Below are 13,099 nucleotides of genomic sequence, written 5' to 3'. Positions count from 1 at the left end.
TTCCTTCTATTATGCTCTGTGACTTGGTTAATCAAGACAATCATATCAACATGCCTTTTGACTCATGTATTTATCTGTCCAGCCCTCTTCAAGGATTTATGGGCATGCCATTCCAAGGCCACTTTGTTCCACTGCGACCATTCATTGTGTTTTCCCTTGACTTGGTAGGCTTTCTTGGGTAAGTAGAGGGTCTGGAGTGATTATGATGCCCAACTATTTGTACATACTGTCTGTAATAACTCCATTGTACATACTGTCTGTAATAACTCCACGGAGGCGAAGGTCGCATCACCAAGTTACTTTATTTACACCATACATCTGTACGCAGTCAGCTCTCTAGTTGCTCCCTGCTGAATGCAGGCTGGGAGTCTGACACACCTGCTTTAAATAGGGAGCATGAGGCTCCCTGATTTAACCATCAATTAGGACTCATCAGGTAGCTCTTTTTAGGTACCAACGTAATAAACTAACTTAGGGACAAAGTAAAAGGGGCAGCTCCCCAAAAGGAAGGGGGAACAGCCCGAACCAAAAACAAAGTCGAAAGGAAACTTAAAATATTAAATCAAAAGGTGACTATCAGGGTCAATAATGCACCCCAGCCCCAGCGGTGCACAGCGGGCGCGGAAGGCGTCAACTGCGCCCGTGGACACCGCATGCTCCCTCTCCAGGGACACCTGGCCATGAACGTAAGGAAAGACTCATCAGGTAGCTCTTTTAAGGTACCAACGTAATAAACTAACTCAAATTAACTTAGGGACAAATTAAAAGGGGCAACTCCCCAAATGGAAGGGGGAACAGCCCGAACCAAAAACAAAGTCGACAGGACTCATCAGGTATGTCTTTTGACAATAGGACTCATCAGGATAGTTCATACTCGAGCAAGCCAACCTCATTAGCCTGGCTGAAATCATCATACTGTCTAAACATGAAGAATGGGTAACCAAACAGCATTTCAGAGGGCAGTCAGTGCCATGGAGGAATAAACTGTGCCAAGAGCTAGCCGCTTCAGATGAAGGGAAGACATTTGTTGGAAAAATAAAACCAAACAAGTATTTCAATGATTTTTTAATGAAGCTGGAAAAAGCACTATCTGTTTTGCCCTAATAAATGTGCCTTAGCCTCCACTTCCAACAAGCATATTGTAGCACTTCGGTTCCCTACGCCTGTAGTGCTTGCAGCTGCTCTGACTTACTCTGTCAATTTAATGCCAATTAGTGCTGAGCAGTGTTGCAATGTGGACAAGTGCCCGCTAAGACTGGACCAAATATATTGATGCAGGCCAATGGTTTTGATGTAGCTCTTGTGATTTGCATGTTGATAACTTGCCTGGAACTCAACCAGGAATTATTATTGCAGGTGGGAGAATTGGGGTGGGCCTTTTACTTCCACAGCATCAATATGGGACACTTGAAAGAAAAGTTCAGGCCTCTTCAGTTTGCTGCCTTGTGCTGTGGATTGTAAGCCTCTGTATGAGGAGGAAAGCTGTGGGTATATGCTGGGATAACAAATGTGTTTTTTATTGAGTTCAGATAAAATTAGCAATGGTGTAAATTTAGGATTATAATCCTTCTCGGCCTTTTGGCTAAGATCAAGTGTAGTATCGGATCTGCACTTGGTTGAGGTCATGGGGTTATGCTGGGGCTTGATATGTTTCATATGAAGCAATTTTTAAAAGCGGCATCTTGGCCTTTTGGCTAAGATGCAAATGAGCTCAAGTCTTGGTGGAGGATCCTCCCCCTTCTCCAATCAGCTTGACTCATGTCGATCAGGCCCAGGACAGGGTGGCTTAGTCACCCGCCCTGTCTTGTCAGCCTGGATCGGAAATGTCTCAACTTGTTGAGACTCTGAATTGGATTTGATCTGATTGAATTGGAAAAGTATAAAATAAAAATAAAAAAATTATAATCCTTTTGGCTAAGATCAAGTGTAGTATGGTCGGCTGCACTTGGTCGAGGTCATTAGGTTACGCTGAGGCTTCATATGTTTCATATGAAGCAATTTTTAAAAGCGGCATCTCGGCCTTTTGGCTAAGATGCAAATGAGCTCAAGTCTTGGAGGAGGAACCTCCCCCTTCTCCAATCAGCTTGGCTCATGTAGATCAGGCCCAGGACAGGGTGGTTTGGTCGCTTGGCCTGTCTTGTCAGCCTGGATCTGAAATGTCTCAACTTGTTGAGACTCTGAATTGGATTTGATTGAATTGGAAAAGTATATTTTAAAAAATTATAATCAAAAAGGTCAAAAATCGCTTCTCGGCCTTTTGGCTAAGATCAAGTGTAGTATCGACATGCTGTGCTTGGTTGAAGTCATTAGGTTACGTTTTAGCTTCATTTGAAGCAATTTTTAAAAGCAGCATCTCGGTCTTTTGGCTAAGATGCAAATGAGATCAAGCCTTGGAGCAGGTGCTCTGCCTACTCCAATCAGCTTGGATCATGTAGATCAAGCCCAAGACAGGAGGTGAGAGCCCTGTCTTGTCAGCTTGGATCGGGAATGTCTCACTTGTTGAGACTCTGAATTGGACTTGATTTGATTGAATTGGAATAAAAACAAAAACAAAATTATCAAAAAGGAATAAAAGATGACAAACCTATTTTAGGTAATTCAGGCCCTCTCTGGGTGGTAGGCACTCAGGTTATCATTCCTATTCCTCTCGAGCAGACACTTTATAATTAAGTCTTTTTAACAACAATACGCATAAATTAACAACCTAATCCCAATGAATATGGAGCTGAGACACATTGATGTACTGAGCGGAGGGAGCTTTACTTTATCTTGAACCTTGCAATGCCTGACTCAGAGGAGTACCTGGTGCTGGCTTCATTACAGTCCCTAGCACCAACACCCTTCACTTCAAAGAGCATTAAATGTACAGAAGGAAAAAAAACATTGACTTTAAAAGCTCTTGTTGTTTTATTTCCATTTCTCTATTGAGATAGATTTTTGAATAAAGTGCGAGCTGACAACATCATAGTGGAATTGATTCAGTGGACCTGCTGTGCCTGACACAGCGAAGGAGATATATTAGTATTCATAGTTGAAGCAGAAGAACTGCTAGTTTAACAACTGCATGTCCGCTGATATTAATTTAGTTCTTGTCACTTTGTCAGACTCTTAACTCCTGCAAGATGGTACCTCCTCTTTCTCTATTGGTGTTGCTTTAAACCACAAGAACCATCTAAAAGAAATAGCTGAAGAAAGATGTTACAGCTGGTGGTCACTGTAGGTGTAATTTTTCTTGAACACTTTGACAGCAATATCCTTTTATCTTCATTTATAAAATATAGAAGTGGCTGAATGTTAACCCTTGCACATCAACTGCAAATTCATTTTGACTCTTTACTCCTTGGAGAAACTGTCGGCGACATCGATTGTTTTTAATTTTCTGGAGCTGTTCCAAAAAATATTACCTTGTTAAAGATCTGTTCTTGTAAAAACTAAAATACATCTCACTGCAAAAAATTTAATTTGAGGTTGGATGCGTCACAGCTCCTGAGATAGCCCATTGAAATTAGCTTGCCGTCAGCTCAATCTTACAATGGCAGCTTGCAGATCTGCTTGTGCATTGCTTATGGTGGATCCAGTGCTAATTGTATCAATTGTGGTTAAGAATATAAAAGTGAGGGCAATGGTTACTTGAACACATTTTACTTGAGTCAAAGTACGAGGGATATATGTGTAATGATTCACTCAGTGAGTAAATCTTTTCCAAGTAAAGGTTAGCTCTGCTCTCTTCCTTCACTAACTGGCCATCAGGATGATAACATCCCACGTTTGGTTGTATTTCAACAGCATTTGAAGGTTTAGAGCATTAGGCATCAAATTAGCCTTGGATAAACCATAAGACCTTAAGAAATAGGAACAGGTGCAGACCATTCGAGCATGCTTCGCTATTTAATAAGATCATGGCTGATCTAAAACTTAATGGTCGGGATTTTATGGCCGCACTCTCCCCAAAATTAGAAAATCCAGCCTGAGGTCAACAGACCTTTGCATGGTCTGCCACCGCCCACTATGATTCCCGAGGTGAGCGGTATGGGACAATTACCCCCACTAAGTCCATTTTCCTGCCTTCTCTCCCCTTTAATTCCCCTACTGATGGAAAACCTATCTTAAAAACACTGAAAACGTTCAGGGACTTGGCCTCCATAGCTCCCAATGGGGTAAAGAATTCCAAAGATCCACCACTCGTTGAGAGAAGAAATTCTTCCTCAAATCCATCTTAAATGAGCATCCCCTTATTCTGCAACTATGACCTCTGGGTCCTACACTCTCCCATAGTGGAAACATCCTCCAAACATTTACCCTGCCTAACCACCTAAGAAACTTATATGTTTCAATCATCATCATAGAAAGAAATCATAGAAACCCTACAGTGCAGAAGGAGGCCATTCGGCCCATCGAGTCTGCACTGACCACAATCCCACCCAGGCCCTATCCCCACATCACCTCTCATTCTCTGTGGCCTTGCTGGGAGAGGTCTTCCTCTCTGGCAATAATCACAACTGGTCCCCTGCAATGGGCAACAGACATGAAGGCCTGGCCAGTAGAACCCAGGGCCATTGAGGCCCCCTGGGGAAGATGAGGGCAAGAGGGGGGGGGGGGGTGGCAGCTGCAGTGCCAAGGAGGTGGGGCCGGAGAGGCGAGGTCTACCGGGGAGTAGGGCCAGACGGAGGCGGGTCAATCGGTGCTGGGAGGACTGCTGCATACTCTGCAGTTGCAATCGGTGGGGGCCTGGGGGGCGGGTGGAATCGGTCCGGGCAGGGGTTGTGGCGGGGTTAGATCAATCCGGCCGAGTGAGAGGTCACAATAAGCCGCGAGCCCTCCAGCTTGGGAGGAGACCTGCTTTAGACCATGGAGACTGGCTGAGAGCAACAGAGGCTGAGTGGCAGGTCTCTCTGGGCCTGCACATGCGCAGTTGTGCCCTCTGCTGGTCTCAGCCAGTGTTCAGGCAATTTAAGCCCCACCCCTTCCCCTACAGGCAAAAAACAGTTTGCTGTGCTGCTTTTTTTGCATACAATCACAGATTTGGAGTCACCCAAAACACTGATCCGAAACTCTCCCGTTTTCATGCTCGTCCTAGACTTCGAATTATTTTTGTAAGATGGCTCCCTCAGACACATGTCTTTTAATTTAGAGAAATACAGAATATCTGGGAAAAGGGGATGGTGTGAAGTTGTATAGGATGTTTCCCAGCAACAAGCCAGGTGATGGTTACCATAGGGACAGGGAACCAGGTTAATAAGTCATTCTGAACAACACGCCATATTTCACACTTGAGGTAGCTGGGTTGCCTTGTATAGACTTCCAGACACCCAGACAGTCTGATTGGATAAGTCCTAAATGAATGAATGAACACACACATACATATACACGCAGCTTGAGAGGACAGTAGCTGTTGCAATCCGCAGGGGGAAAAAGGCTGGTTTTTCTGTTAACCACCTGGCAGAATTCATGGGAAACCTTCTCTGTTGGTCAAAGAGAAGGATCCCACGAGTGATTTTAGAACTCTGGGAGATTTACGCACGCAAGACTGGGAGAAGAAAAAAATCACTAGAGTAGGCCTTACTGTTGAAAGTCAATTTGGGGACTCTCAGTGGATTGAAAGGGAGGACCTATGACAGATGCTGGACATTGTGACTTGGCAAAACAGGGGGACATGAACCCATTGGAGTGGTTTTAGATTGTTTCCTGAAAAGACTATGGCTGGAATTTTCCCATCCCGCCCGCCACTGGAATTTTAGTGGGCAGATTGCGGAGAACGTGAAACGCCATAGATGGTCGGGTGGGAATTTCCGACTTAGACCAGCACAACCGGAGAATTCCCACCCTACAATTTTGTGAAATATGCTACGCAGCGTGTATGCAGCATAGGGTTATCGGACGTGTTAAAAGGTAAGTAAGAATTATATTTTCTGTAATTCATACAGTATCAGTTGCATTTGTGTTGCTTTTAGTTCATTTGTTACAGTACAAGTCTTAAAACTTGAAGTCTTCTTGTCAGTTTCCTTAAGTTGGTCACTGGGAATTCAAAGCCTTTGTTTACAATGATCATAGAATCAATCTTAGAAACCCTACAGTGCAGAAGGAGGCCATTCGGCCCATCGAGTCTGCACCGACCACAATCCCACCCAGGCCCTACCCCCACATATTTACCCGCTAATCCCTCTAACCTACGCATCTTAGGGGCAATTTATTTTTTTTTAACCTGGCCAATCAACCTAATCCGCACATCTTTGGACTGTGGGAGGAAACCGGAGCACCCGGAGGAAACCCACGCAGACACGAGGAGAATGTGCAAACTCCACACAGACAGTGACCCGAGCTGGGAATCGAACCCGGGACCCTGGAGCTGTGAAGCAGCAGTGCTAACCACTGTGCTACCGTGCCGCCCTATATGATCTATATGGGAATCATGACAGAGTGGAATAATCACAGAATTATGGTATTTTCTTATGTTAGTTAGTTCAACTTTCAGAAAAAAGTTGAATTTTAATGCCAAATAATTATCTGTTAGGGAAGGTAAATGTCCTGTTTGTTAATACCAGAAAGAGAGAAAATTACACACTCAAAGTAAATTACATTATAAAAGCAAACAAAACTTTTTTAGTGAAGTGGCCAGGAATGAAAGATAGGGAGGGAAGAATAGATAAGGATTAAAGGATCTCTTTCTTCTTATCACCAACAGGTGTGAAAGTGGGAAGAATTAATGCATGGTTAAGCAACAGAAAAGAAGAGTTTACAGGGATTTAGCAAGTAGTGTCCTGATCAATACTTAAACCTCAACCAACATCACAAAATTAGATTAGCAGGCCATTATAATGTTGCTGTTCGTGGGATCTCCTGCGCACACATTGGCTGCAACTTTTTTTATTATTCGTTCCTGGGATGTGGGCATCACTGGCTGGGCCTACATTTATTGCCTATCTCTAATTGTCCTCAAGAAGGTTTCCTACATTGCAACTGTGACTACACTTTAAAAGTACTTACTTGATTGAAAAGCACTCGGATTTATCCTGAAACTGAGTTGCTACACCCTTGCCAAATCAATGTAAACCCTCCATAATAGCACTAGCCAAACAGCCTTAAGGAACTCGGTCCTGGCTATATTTAGGTGCAACCTGCCTGGCCTGAACAGGTCCCATCTTCCCCCAGAGCTGGTCCCAATTTCATTAGAATCAAAATCTTCCCTCTTGCACCATCTTTTCAGCTATACATTCATCTACTTAAACCTCCTATTTCTATACTCACTTGCTCGTGGTACTGGAAGTAATCTAGAAATTACTATTTTTGAGGCCATGCTTGCTGATATCCTACCGAGCTCCCTAAAATCTGACTGCAGAATTACATCCCTCTTCCTATCTATGTTTTGGTACCAAAGTGAATCACAACTATCCCTCCTCCATCAGGGTGCCCTGCAGTCATTCAGTGGCATCCTTGATGCCAGCATCAGAGAGCCAACACACCATCCTGGATTTGTTTTTGCAGCCACAGAAATGTCTGTCTATTCCCCTAACTATCGAAGCACCGATCACTATTGCTCTTCCAGTTTTCCATGTACTCTCCTGTAGAGTTGGCGCTGGCTGAACTCCACAGGCGAACTACCACTCCCATATGTATTCAAAGTTGAATATTAGTTGGGGAGTGGGATGCAGTCTGGAAACTCCTGCAGTCCCCACATGTTCATCTTTGACTGGTGGTCACCCATTCCCTCACTTTTTGCATTCTCTTAAGCTGTGGGGCAGCCACATCTATAAACATGACTATCCACAAAGTATCTCGCAAATGTGCTGCAGTGATGTCAGCTGCTGCTTAATTTCTGAAACCAGGAGATAAAGTTGCTGCAACTGATGGTAAATCATTACCCAGGACATGGGAAGCATGTTGGCGTTCCCACATAGCACACGATATGCATTCCGTATCAGAGGCTGAGAGAAAATGCAAGGAGAGGAAATTTCAAACCATCAACTCATCTAAAACTCAATAGTTTGCAGTATCCTGTTCTATTTGCAGCAGAACATTCCGGGTGCGATCGATCTGAGCAGTCACTGGAATCCTATCTAACACCTCAGATGATGAACATAGTCACTTTTGCCTCCAAAAATAAACGAGAGATAATGCTAATCATATTTAGGTAAACAATGTTTCCCTGCTAAGTGTCCTAAAATTACTTTTTACAAATTATTTATTCATGACCTTCTTAATTCTTTCCTGATACACTTTTAATTTACAATCTGGATTTATCTGATTTATATTGTTTATTAATTTACACAATTCTGTCAGCCCTTATTGACACAAACTCACACTTCTCTAATCTTTGCTGAAATCTCATTCCTTTAACATTATGAATAAAAACATTTCACCCTGAGATAATTACGTGAATGATATTCAAATTGTAACGAGGACACACTAGCTGATTAGCTTCAACACCTATGTTTTAAGCAGTGCACAATGTGACATTACCACAATCCTTCACCATAGTAGTTTCTGTATTTTAAAGGGATGTTTTATCTCCCTTTAAAATCATGTTTCTTCAGCATTCTCTGCATGATAGCCCAGCTCACAGCCAAGTTGGTCGGAAGCCCACCTGCTGTTCTATTTTGGATTTTCAATTAAGTCCTGTGATACATCTCCAGAGCCTATAATAATAAATATGTTTGAACCTTTCATAATTCATTAGAGAGCTGTAGACACCTTGACTTTAAAAAATGTTTCACAGTATTTAAGTTTTGGGCAACAACTGGGATTATTCCGAAACCTCCAAGTTCTGAGCCTTTGTTAGAATAAGTTGGAATTTTAAATACAACTTTGATACATTTGAGTTTGGGACAAAGATTCATTTTGAAGATACATCAGTGGGCCAATATTTTAGGAGTTCTATGATACTGCTTTTAACTCGCCAGGGATTCCTCAATGCTTGTTCTTGAGTTTTAAGCTAGTCAAATATTATTAATGCAGTGGATTGTGCATGTGGTTCAGTACACATAAAAAGGGAGCAAACCTTGCATGGTGCCTTGCAGACGGTGCTGGAGTTTAAGATTGTTGTGCGATATTCTGTTATGGCTCTGTTGCAGCAGGACACACTATGGAAAATTCAGTAATGTCCATTCTTGGCTCTTGGAATTGCAATGTACGATTATTACCCCAATCCTCATCCCATGAGATGGCAGCATGCAAATTCCATGCTTCACACTCATCCCATGACTGTGATGCAAAATGCAGAGCTAACTGACTGCGTGATCATGAGGAGGCCTTGACAGCATGTATGCAAATTGCAATGCACAGCTTGCCCTGGGCTTCTCAAAGGGAATCTTCCCCTCTAAAATGAGCACTGCTGCAAACTGTGTCAGCAAGGCTTGAATGAAATACAGCAAATCAAGCAACTGCCTAGAGAGTGAGAGAGGGGGAGAGAGAGCGAGAACTTGTAGCTTTTTGGGTGTGGCATTTGAGGCCTTAGTGATGGAGATGTAATGGAGGAGAAACAGAAGGTCAGGAGGTCTTCAAAGCATGCCCTGAGAAGGGAATAGGAGTAGATGGCCATGGAGGTCATTTCCCAGAGTCTGGCCCTGAGGACCTGCCTCCATTGTTAGAGGAATTCAGTGACTTAACAGCTGGTCAAGGTAACTGAATCAACCTTCAAATGACATCTATCCATCAACCTCTCACTCTGCACAATACACCATACTTCTATCACTCACCCAGTGGCAATCTAAAGCAATCAGGATACATGCCTAGGTACTCCGCCTCACCCTCACACATTGCCCAATGATGCCTGCCTTATATCCACATTTCACTTACTCCACATTTCTGCAGCAACTCAGGTATGGCAAAAATAACAAACAAATGTATTGCAACATGGTCATCGCTCCTTCTTCCCCCACAGCGAGCAGTGCTAATCAACAGTGGGGGGCATAGGCACTCCTGCATCAACTGAGCCTTCTGGAAGAGAAAGGTTCGAGTGTTACTGAAACTGTTTCATTCAGCGCTTCTGAGAAGTTTCAGGATGACTGTATGTTCCTGCCTTTTGCCCCTTCTCAACTTCCTTCTCACCCTCATCTCACTCTCTGGCATGAAGTCAAGCTGCAGATGGAGCTTTCCACCCTTCCCTCACCCCAACCCTCCTCTGTTTTTCAGCTGTCATATACCCACCTGGTCACCACCTGACCAGCCACTGCTTCCTCATCATGAAATACAAGAGCAACCAGACATCTGGTGAAGGAACAGCATCTCTTGATCAGTTTCAGCCTCCAGCTATGGTGAACCATAGATGGTTACCACTATGGGTACTTGTATATATGTTACTCTCGTTACTGTTGGGGTTAGGGTTGTTGGGTGTTCACCTGTTATTACTGTTTATGTGGTACACTCCGTTCGGCTCCGCCCAGGACTCCGCCTTCTTACAGGAGTATAAAGGTCACTGCTACTTCCTGGGAGTCTTTAGTCTGGGATAATATTGTTGAGTAGTGTGCTCCTATTTGTAGTGGATAAAAGCCTTTATTCCCGGGTACGTTCTAGCCTCCCGTGTGAATCAATCGCGCATCAATTTTATTCACTACAATTGCTGAAAATTTTGTTTGAAGAAAATGGAGCAGATGCTAAAGCCCGATCGGCTAACCTTGGATCCGCGTGCCACTGGGGCATCGAACACTTTCGACCATTGGTTAAAGTGCTTCAAGGATTATGTTGAGGCCTCGGCAGCAGTCCAGTCCGACGCCGACAGATTGCGGGTCCTCCACGCCAGGGTGAGCGACACTGTGTATGCAACAATTCGTGATTCCCAAAATTATAAAGACGCTATCGACTTGCTCAAGGGGGGGCTGTATAACAAACAGCCGAACGAAATTCATGCTCGTCGCCTATTAGCCGCTCGACGGCGGCAGCCTGGCGAAACTACGGGACAGTACCTGCGCGAACTTCAACAGCTAGCCAGAGCCTGCAACTGTAAGGCGGTGTCGGCTACTCAATGCACCAACGACCTCATTCGGGACGTGTTCGTGGCTGGAATCGGCTCGTCCTATATCCGCCTGCGGCTGCTAGAGCAGGGTAACCTGGACCTGGCTAAGGCGGTAGAATTGGCCGACGCACTGGAGACAGCCTCCAGAAATCTCAAAGCCTACCCCACCGACCACGTGGGAACAGCGTGGCAAGCACAGCCGCCGCCTCAGCTGTACTCGGCGGCTCCTCGGAACTGCGCGATGATGCTCCCAACTTCGGACCTGACGGCTGCGGCAGCTCCTGGAGGCCCACGGTGCTACTTCTGCGGTTTGGCGAAGCATCCTCGCCAAAGATGTCCGGCCAGGGCGGTGTTTTGCTCCGCCTGTGGAAAGAAAGGGCACTATGCAAAGGTGTGCCGAGCGAAGACCCCTTCCAGGCCCAGCAGTGCTGCGTGTGACTCCCCAGGATCCATCTCCTCGTCTCCGGCCTCGTCGATGTCTTCAGCCACGTGCGACCTGCAGGTGCCGCCATTTTCAACAACCTTGACCGCATGCGATTCATGGGCACAGCCATTTTGGTTGACATCGGCCGCAGGAGACCAGCAGGGGTCGGCGGCGGCGGCGGCTATCTCAACTGCCTGCAGTTACGCTCGGGATCCAACAGTGGCGTCAATCATCCTGGACCAGGCCAAGCCTCACAGACGCGACAAGTCCATGATGGACATAGAGGTAAACGGGCACCTGGCGCGTTGCCTGTTTGACAGCGGGAGCACGGAGAGCTTCATCCATCCGGATACAGAAAAACGTTGCGCTCTCCGTGTGCAAGCTGTCAGGCAGACAATCTCCATGGCGTCGAGATCCCGATCTGTCCACGTTCTCGGGAGCTGTGTGGTAACTCTAACGGTGCGGGGCACAGTCTACGAGAACTTCAGGCTCCTCGTGCTACCACACCTTTGCGCTCCGGTACTCCTGGGGCTAGACTTTATGGTCCACCTGAAGAGTGTAACCCTGCAGTACGATGGGCCACTCCCTCCACTTTCAGTGGGAGAACAGCAGCCTCCAAATTGTCCAGCGCGCTCCACATGCAGCCTCTCAACACTCAAAATTACCCCGCCTTCCCTATTTGAAAATCTCGTGCCAGGCTGCAAGCCCATCGCGATGAAGAGCAGGCGTTACAGCGCTGAGGATCGGATCTTTATTAGATCTGAGGTTCAGCGGCTCCTCAGGGAAGGGGTAATTCAACCTAGCACTAGCCCATGGAGAGCACAAGTCGTGGTGGTCAAGACTGGAGACAAGCCCCGGATGGTCATAGACTATAGTCAGACCATTAATAGGTACACGCAGTTGGACGGGTATCCTCTCCTGCGCATATCTGACATGGTCAACCAGATTGCGCAGTACCGGGTGTTCTCCACCATCGACTTGAAGTCAGCCTACCACCAGCTCCCCATTCGCCCAGAGGACCGCAAATACACGGCCTTTGAGGCGGATGGTCGTCTCTACCACTTTTTAAGAGTCCCTTTCGGTGTCACTAATGGGGTCTCGGTCTTCCAGCGTGAGATGGACCGAATGGTGGACCAAAACGGGCTACAGGCTACCTTCCCGTACCTGGACAACGTCACTATCTGCGGCCATGACCAGCAGGACCACGACGCCAACCTCCAAAAGTTTTTACGCACTGCGGTTCTCCTGAACCTGACCTATAACAAGGAGAAGTGCGTATTCAGCAAGCACCGCCTAGCAATCCTTGGATACGTGGTGGAAAACGGGGTCATCGGCCCCGATCCAGACCGTATGCGTCCCCTCCTTGAACTTCCCCTACCCACTAGCATCAAAAAACTGAGAAGATGCTTAGGCTTCTTCTCGTACTATGCACAGTGGGTCCCCAATTACCGGACAAAGCCCGTCCGCTCATAAAATCTACCTCTTTTCCCCTGACAGCAGAGGCTCGCCTAGCCTTTGAAGGGATAAAAGCCGACATCGCGAAAGCCACGATGCACGCTGTCGATGAGTCCATCCCTTTTCAGGTGGAGAGTGATGCATCTGATTTCGCCCTGGCCGCCACACTTAACCAGGCGGGCAGGCCCGTCGCCTTTTTCTCTCGCATCCTCCAAGGCCCTGAAATTCGGCACTCCTCTGTGGAGAAAGAGGCTCAGGCCATTGTGGAGGCC

At 45.9% G+C, this 13,099-nt stretch overlaps 1 non-coding gene and 1 pseudogene across 1 annotated transcript; both read left to right on the top strand.

The window, feature by feature from the left end:
• Positions 1–1,562: 1,562 nt before the first annotated feature.
• LOC144499382 (U2 spliceosomal RNA) lies at positions 1,563–1,740 on the top strand (annotated as a pseudogene).
• Positions 1,741–2,241: 501 nt separating this feature from the next.
• On the top strand, positions 2,242–2,440 carry LOC144499377 (U2 spliceosomal RNA). The gene has a single exon (XR_013498842.1). It is a non-coding gene; the product is annotated as a U2 spliceosomal RNA (small nuclear RNA).
• The last annotated feature ends 10,659 nt before the right edge of the window (positions 2,441–13,099 follow it).

The sequence above is a fragment of the Mustelus asterias genome, chromosome 9 (assembly GCF_964213995.1).
Source record: "Mustelus asterias chromosome 9, sMusAst1.hap1.1, whole genome shotgun sequence".
NCBI classification, from domain to species: domain Eukaryota; kingdom Metazoa; phylum Chordata; class Chondrichthyes; order Carcharhiniformes; family Triakidae; genus Mustelus; species Mustelus asterias.
This window is presented reverse-complemented; position numbering and strand designations above follow the sequence as displayed.